At 45.2% G+C, this 8397-nt stretch overlaps 1 pseudogene; it reads left to right on the top strand.

Moving 5' to 3' along the window:
* Positions 1-934: 934 nt before the first annotated feature.
* On the top strand, positions 935-4737 carry LOC100396659 (cleavage and polyadenylation specificity factor subunit 5 pseudogene; annotated as a pseudogene).
* The last annotated feature ends 3660 nt before the right edge of the window (positions 4738-8397 follow it).

Below are 8397 nucleotides of genomic sequence, written 5' to 3'. Positions count from 1 at the left end.
GAGTTGAGGCCAGGATGTACACAGAGGAAGGTTAAAGGAGTGAGCAAACTGGGTTTGCAGCTACAGGTAACGCCTCTGCTTCCTGAACCGGCTCCTCATCCCTTCTCTCCTTCCTTATCCCACCCTAAACCTGCTATTGTTCCTTCTCTCCCTCCCCAGGGCATCACTAAAGAGTGTGGACTTGCAATTTTCCCTAACTCACCTGCTCCTAAAGCAAGACATGGCCCTTCTGAAGTTCTCAAATAATATTTTGATAGTTGGTAGAGTAGGGGAGAAAAGATTTCTCACCCAGTGCAAATTTCATAGCTGAGGCACCTGTCGTAAAAGACAGATTAACAAGAGGAAAGGAAACACATTTATTTAAGTGTTTTTTGTTTGTTTATTTTGAGATGGAGTTTCGCTCTTGTTGCCCAGGCTAGAGTGTAATGGTGTGATCTTAGCTCACAACCTCAGGCTCCCAGATTCAAGTGATTCTCCTGCCTCAGCCTCCCAAGCAGCTGGGATTACAGGCATGTGCCACCACGCCCTGCTAATTTTGTATTTTCAGTAGAGATGGAGTTTCTCCATGTTGGTCAGGCTGGTCTCAAACTCCCGACCTCAGGTGATCCGCTCACCTTGGCCTCCCAAAATGCTGGGAATACAGGCATGAGCCACCGTGCCTGGCCCATTTATTTAAGTTTTATATGACACAGGAGCCTTTAGAAATGAAGACCCAAAAAACAGGACAAACTGTGTTTTGTATGGGCAGTCACATAGAAGTATGATTGGAGGACAAAGGTTTCTGTAGGGTCCTCTTGGCCAAGAGCGGTCTGACCAGTCAGGTGGGGGATTATTTTTATTTATTATCCCTTAATAGGAAGCCAGGTCTGAGGGAACGGGTGGTGAATCCAGGGTGTGGAGGAAGGGGCCAAAATTTTGCAGGCAGAGCTCCCAGATGGAACAGCATGACCTGTGCAAATGTGTGCAGAGGTTAACAGAAAAGCGTAAGGGTGGTTGCTTCGAGCTCGGACACACCCATCCCTCTCCCTGCCTGAAAATTACATTACCAGAATATGCCCATCATCTAGCTCTGCCTTGGAAATCCCCTCTGCACTCGGCACTCAACCCCGCCCTTGGAAATCCCCTCTGCACTCTGCACCTAGCCTGCCCTTGGAAAGCCCCACCAAAACCTGCCCAATAGCATATTGCCCCATCCGGAAATCCTGCCTACCTACCTATAGCAGCTTGCCACGTCCACCTCCTGTTTCTCCACAGCCAATCAAACGCCTTCACTCGCTATAAAACCCCATGCCCGGAGGCGTTGGGTGTGACTTCCCTGGCCTCTTTCCCTGGGATTAGAAAACCTCACCTGGGGTCCAAATAAATGGCATTTCTCTTGTGCTGGCCTCCGTTTCCTCATTGTTAACTCGGCAATAAACCCCACAAGACAATAACCTTACAAAAAGAACCTTGGGCAGGCCATCTAGAAGGAAGGGTGGTGGAGATTAGGTGGGGCATGATCTAATAGCATTGCTATGTTTTGGAGTAGAGTGGGTACATCAAAGCTGGTCTGAAGTCCTAAGCAGCTTTCTTATCACCTTCTCCACCACCACAAATCAAGGTCAGGCTACCGTCATCTCTTGCCTCTATGACTGCAACAGACTCCCAACTGGTCTCCCTGCCTCTAGACATTGCTCCCTCCAATCTGTTCTTCCTACCACAACCAGAGTGATTGCTATAAAATGTAATTCTGCTCACATCACTACACTGCCTAAAATCTTTAAATGCTTCCCTGTTGTCAAAACCAGTAGCAAAGATGGAGTGAAATCACAAGCCCAACATGGAAACAGAATGAAGGGTTTTAAGACACTGGCTCCTATTGCTCACAAACAAAAGAGCATTAATTCATGTCTGTTACCATTTACAACATAAGGAGTCCCAAAAGAATAAAAATATTACTTCCTCAAAAATGTGTCTGTCCTCACTGTACAAGAACATAGATGAGAAATATTTCCTAGATCCCACTTAAATCTTCTTAGAATATGTGGCAGTCATTTAGAAATCAGAAACTGGCCAGGCACAGTGGCTCACACCTGTAATCCCAGCACTTTGGGAGGCCGAGGCAGGCAGATCACAAGGTCAAGAGTTCGGAACCATTCTGTCCAACATGGTGAAACCCCATTTCTACTAAAAATATAAAAAATCAGCTCGGTGTGGTGGCACGTGCCTGTTATCCCAGCTACTCGGGAGGCCGAGGCAGGAGAACTGATTGAACCAGGGAGTTGGAGGTTGCAGTGAGCCGAGATCATGCCACTGCACTCCAGCCTGGTGACAGAGTGAGACTCTGTCTCAAAAAAGTCAAAGAAATAAAAAACTAATGTAATCTGGTTGGTGACTGGAAGTTAGGAGGAGTAACTGGATAACAATAGAAAATTTCAAATATTCGTTCAACAATTTCTTTCTTTCTTTCTTTCTTTTTTTCAGATGGAGTTTCGCTCTTGTTACCCAGGCTGGAGTGTGATGGTGTGATGTCGGCTCACTGCAACCTCTGCCTCCTGGGTTCAGGCAATTCACCTGCCTCAGCCTCCTGAGTAGCTGGGATTACAGGCACGCACCACCATGCCCAGCTAATTTTTTGTATTTTTAGTAGAGACGGGGTTTCACCATGTTGACCAGGATGGTCTCGATCTCTTGATCTCGTGATCCAGCCGCCTCGGCCTCCCAAAGTGCTGGGATTATAGGCTTGAGCCACCATGCCCGGGCTCGTTCAACAATTTCTTACTAAATATTTCCTACTGCAAGTCACTGGGGATGTGCAAGAAATACTTTCTACCTTCTAGAATCTCACAAGATAGTAGGCAAGATCACACATTTCTTTCTTTTTTTCTTTTCTTTTGAGACAGTCTCACTCTATTGCCCAGGCTGGTGTGCAGTGGTGCAGTCTCGGCTTACTGCAACCTCTGCCACCCAGGTTCAAGCAATTCTCCTAACTCAGCCTCCCGAGCAGCTGGGATTCCTGCCAACATGCTTGGCTAATTTTTGTATTTTTAGTAGCGATGGGGTTTCACCATGTTGGCCCCCCTGGTCTTGAACTTCTGACTTCGTGATCCACCCGCCTTGGCTTCCCAAAGTGCTGGGATTACAGGCGTGAGCCACCACGCCCAGCCAAGATCACACATTTCAATGAATATCAAAACTATTGGCCAGGCGTGGTGGCTCACGCCTGTAATCCCAGCACTTTGAGAGGCCAAGGCAGGCGAATCACTTGACTTCAAGGGTTTGAGACCAGCCTGACCAACATGGCGAAAACCAGTCTCCATTAAAAATACAAAATTCAGGCTGCAGGTAGTGGTGCACGCCTGCAATCCCAGCTACTCAGAAGGCTGAGGCATGAGAATCACTTGAAGCTGGGAGGTGGATGTTGCAGTCAGCCAAAATCACGTGACTATACTCCAACCTGGGTGAGAGAGCCAGACTCCATTTTTTTTTTTTTTTTTTGAAACGGAGTTTCGGTCTTGTTACCCAGGCTGGAGTGCAATGGCGCGATCTCGGCTCACCGCAACCTCCGCCTCCTGGGTTCAGGCAATTCTCCTGCCTCAGCCTCCCGAGTAGCTGGGATTACAGGCACGCGCCACCATGCCCAGCTAATTTTTTGTATTTTTAGTAGAGACGGGGTTTCACCATGTTGACCAAGATGGTCTCGATCTGTTGACCTCGTGATCCACCCGCCTCGGCCTCCCAAAGTGCTGGGATTACAGGCTTGAGCCACCGTGCCCGGCCGAGAAGACTCCATCTTTTAAAAATAAAATAAAATAAAATAAAAAAGACCCATTGCACTCTCCTGTTAATGGCAGGCGGTGGCCTCTGAGGTGGTCGCAGATAACCGCTTTCCGCTCGGGGAGTCTCCCCTACCTCCCACTTTCTGCTCGCTGCTAGTGCCGGAGCTCGCCAGCATATCAAGCGTTTGCAGAACGGCTGGCCCCGGGGGTCACTCAGTTCGGCAACAAGTACATCCAGCAGACCAAGCCCCTCACTCTGGAGCGTACCATCAACCTGTACCCTCTTACCAGTTATACTTTTGGTACAAAAGAACCCCTCTATAAGGACAGCTCTGTTGCAGCCAGATTTCAGCGCATGAGGGAAGAATTTGATAAAATTGGAATGAGGAGGGCTGTAGAAGGGGTTCTGATTGTACATGAGCACATCATGTACCCCGTGTGTTACTGCTACAGCTGGGAACAACTTTCTTCAAACTACCTGGTGGTGAACTTAACCCAGGAGAAGATGAAGTTGAAGAACTAAAACGCTAAATGACAGAGATACTGGGTCGTCAGGATGGAGTTCTGCAAGACTGGGTCATTGACAACTGCATTGGTAACTGGTGGAGAACAAATTTTGAACCTCCTCAGTATCCATACAATGCCTAAGGAACATAAGTAGTTTCTGGTTCAGCTTCAAGAAAAAGCTTTGTTTGCAGTCCCTAAAAATTATAAGCTGGTAGCTGCACCATTGTTTGAATTGTATGACAATGCACCAAGATATGGACCCATCATTTCTAGTCTCCCTCAGCTGTTGAGCAGGTTCAGTTTTACATACCTGAATTCCTGCGCAGTGGAGAAGTTAAAGGAGCTGCTTGTCTCTGTGAGCACAGCTATACACAGTGTAGAATAAATGTGGTAGAAAAGTTTTTTTGGTTTTATCTCTTTTGCGATCCCTAAATTGCCACCTACTTCCTGTTGTTTGAATAGTAAAATTAATATGAAGAAATAGATAGTGGTATAAACAAATGTGATAATGTTTATTTACTTTTGGTTCTAGTCATACATTTTTGTACAACATTAAAGCAAATGGACCTCCTTTTTAATTTTAACTTTTCATTAAACTTCTAAAATTCTTTTTTTTTTTAAATTTATTATTATTATTTTTTTTGAGACGGAGTCTTGCTCTGTCACCAGGCTGTAGTGCAGTGGCTCAATCTCGGCTCACTGCAACCTCTGCCTCCTGGGTTCAAGTGATTCTTCCGCCTCAGCCTCCCGAATATCTGGGACTCTATTTTTAGTAGAGACGGGGTTTCATCATGGCCAGGATGGTCTCGATCTCTTGACCACATGATCCGCCCACCTCTGCCTCTCAAAGTGCTGAGATTACAGGCCTGAGCCACCACGCCCGGCTTTTTTTTTTTTGCTTTTGTTTTTTAATTTTTTTTTTTTAAAGATGGGGTTTCACCATGATGGCCAGGCTGGTCTTGAACTCATGACCTCAGGTGATCCACCCACCTCAGCCTCCCAAAGTGCTAGGATTACAGGCATGAGCCACTGCACCTGGCTAACTTCTAAAATTCTTATAGGTGAGGATCATTCCCCACCCCCCACCTTAGGCTGGTGAATGTTACAACACAGTGACAGGTTTAGGTCAGTCAAGTTTATTGGACCCTTGCTTTGATACCATTCTTGGGCACATACTCCAAGACTGTATTAGATTTTTGTGATGAAGAACTTCCATTACTTTTGAAAACTTTATTTGTCTGATTGAGTTCAGGGTACAACTCCTAAATGAGTTGTGTTACAGAGCTCTCTCCCAGTACAATTCACTGACCAGTAAGTACATTTTATAACCATTCAGGCCTTGGTTTGCAAGCAACGAACCTTAAACATATAGGAAACTATTAAAATTGGCTAAATCAGCAATCATAGGAATTGGTGTAAGAAGAGACTCATTTGGAGCTCAGAATTTTCTTCACATAATGGGGGTATTAATTATTTGAGCTGTTGTGAAATTATGTGTCTTATTCTTAAAGCCATGGTAAAAATAGTGATCTGTGAAGGAAATTTCTAAAAGCAGATGTATTAGTTTTTGAACTCTGAGATTGCACAAATATTCAATGAACTTGAAGTTATATACATAGAGAAGAAAATTCGGTGTTAGCAAATGACAGCCTTCAAAAATATTTTATAATAAAGTGAATCCACCGAAAACTGGGGGCAAGGCAGAGGACAGATTTTTGTCAGTGTAAGAAAAAAATATCAAATTTTAAAAACTTCTTAAAATACTGATAAATTTGGATCAAATTTGAGGGAATAAAAAATATTAGAGTAAAAAAAAAAAAAAAGAATGTGACCTTATTTGGAAGTGGGCCTGTTGCAGATGTAAGTAGTTAAGATGAAGCCATACTACAGTAGGGTAGGCCCTTAACCCAATATAAGAAGAGAGAGACACAGGAAAGGAGAACACCCCCCGAGGATAGAGGTAGATATTGGGGTGATGCCACTGCCACTGCAGGCTAAGGAATGCCATGGACTGATGGCCACCACCAATGGCTAGGAAGAAGCAAAGAAGAATAAGAAGAATTCTCCCTTATGGAGGGCACATGGCTGTGTTGGGCCATTCTTGCATTGATATGAGGAAATACCTGAGACTGGGTAATTTGTTTGTTTGTTTATTGGTTTGTTTGTTTGTTTGTTTTTGAGACAGTTTTGCTGTTGTTACCCAGGCTGGAGTGCAATGGCACGATCTCGGCTCACCGCAACCTCCGCCTCCTGGGTTCAAGCAATTCTCCTGCCTCAGCCTCCTGTGTAGCTGGGACTGCAGGCGCGCGCCACCATGCCCAGCTAGTTTTTGTATTTTTAGTAGAGATGGAGTTTCACCTTGTTGACCAGGATGGTCTTGATCTCTTGACCTTGTGATCCACCCGCCTCCGCCTCCCAAAGTGTTGGGATTATAGGCGTGAGCCACTGTGCCCAGCCAAGACTGGGTAATTTGTAAAGAAAAGAGGATTAATTGGCCCACAGCTCTGTAGGCTGGACAGGAAGTAAGAGATCAGCATATGCTTCCAGTGAGGCCTCAGGAAGCTTCCAATCATGGCACAAGACAAAGGGGAGCCAGGGTGTTAACATGGCAAAAGAGGGGGCGAGAGAGAGTGAGGAAAGGTCAGGCTCTTTTAAACAACCAGCTCTCATGTGAACTACTAGAGAAAGAACCCCTCATCCAAGGGGATGACACTAAACCATTCATGAGGAATCCGCCCTCATGAGCCCATACCTCCCACCAGGCCCCACCTCCAACACTGAGATCACATTTCAACATGGGATTTGGAGAGGACAAACATCCAAACCATATCCATGATCCTTGCCAACACCTTGATTTGAGACATCTACCCTCCTAAACTGTAAGACAACACATTTCTATTGTTATAACTCCCCAGTTGTGTGGTACTTCTTATAGTCACCCTAGGAAATGAATGTGATAGCTTCATAGCTAAGTTATAAACAAAATGTTATGAAAGATCATTTCTAACTGCCCTGGAGCTTGTAGAGGCCGTGGCCTTTGTGCTGAGCTCTAACAGCATGATTTCGATATGCAGAGATGACATGGAGGAGAAAGGGCTTTATGTTCTTCCACGCCCATCCAAATTCTATGTTGAGGTCTAACCCTCCGAAGCAGCCTCTCTGGAAAACTAGTTGAATTTGAACCACTTGAATCCCCTGAACCTACTATCGACTTGGCCACTAGCTAATATGACTTCTAAGGCACAAAATCAGGGAGAACAGAATCTTTTATACATGCTTTATTACTTCAAGCCGCAGTGTGCAGTGGTTAAATAGTTACTTACTTTTACTATATTTCTGTGACGCTGCAATGAGAGAAGTCTTTTTCTTGGAGACTTTAGTGTGTAGTAGCTAATTAAAAGCTCAGTTTATGCGTTGGCTCACACCTGTAATCTCAGCACTTCTTTGGGAGGCGAAGGTGGGGTGGGGATTCCTTGAGCCTTGGAGTTCAGGGCCAGCCTGGCAACTGGGCGAAACCTAATTTTTACACAAAATACAAAAATTAGCCAGGCATGGTGGTGCAACTGTAGTCTGGCAACTCTGGAGGCTGAAGCAGGAGGAGTGCTTTAGCCCAGGAGGTCGAGGCTTCAGTGAGCCCAGATTTGCGCCACTGCACTCCAGCTTGGGCGACAGAGCGAGAAGACCCTGTTTCAAAAAACAAACACAAAACTCATTCTAACCAAAACTGGCATGCTAATAGCAGGAAGTGGTATTAAGAATGTGGTCTGGAATCCCTTCTAATGCGTCTGACCTTGCATTATGAAATCTTCACAGTGATGCTTCTAGGTTCTATATGATTATCGTCATTGCTCAGCAATCTCTAGTTGTAAATAAATTCTGTAAATTTCCATAGTCGTTTTCGGGGCAAGGAGAGAGCCATTTACTCGCTCTTTCCTTCTCGCTACTCAATCTTAAATATGGGTTCCGAATCAAACTGACAGACCCTACCTACATGGCTTCCACCCAAAATTGCAGATATCTACCATTCCATCTTCAAGAAAGGGACGGGTTCCGCAGAGATGGACATGAAAATCACAGGAGGAGCCTTCTAACAATGTGCAATCCTAGCGCACTGAGTGGGGAATGGCCTTGT

The sequence above is a fragment of the Callithrix jacchus genome, chromosome 5 (genome assembly GCF_049354715.1).
Source record: "Callithrix jacchus isolate 240 chromosome 5, calJac240_pri, whole genome shotgun sequence".
NCBI lineage: Eukaryota > Metazoa > Chordata > Mammalia > Primates > Cebidae > Callithrix > Callithrix jacchus.
Note: the sequence above shows the minus strand (reverse complement) of the source record. Positions and strands in the feature narration are given on the sequence as shown.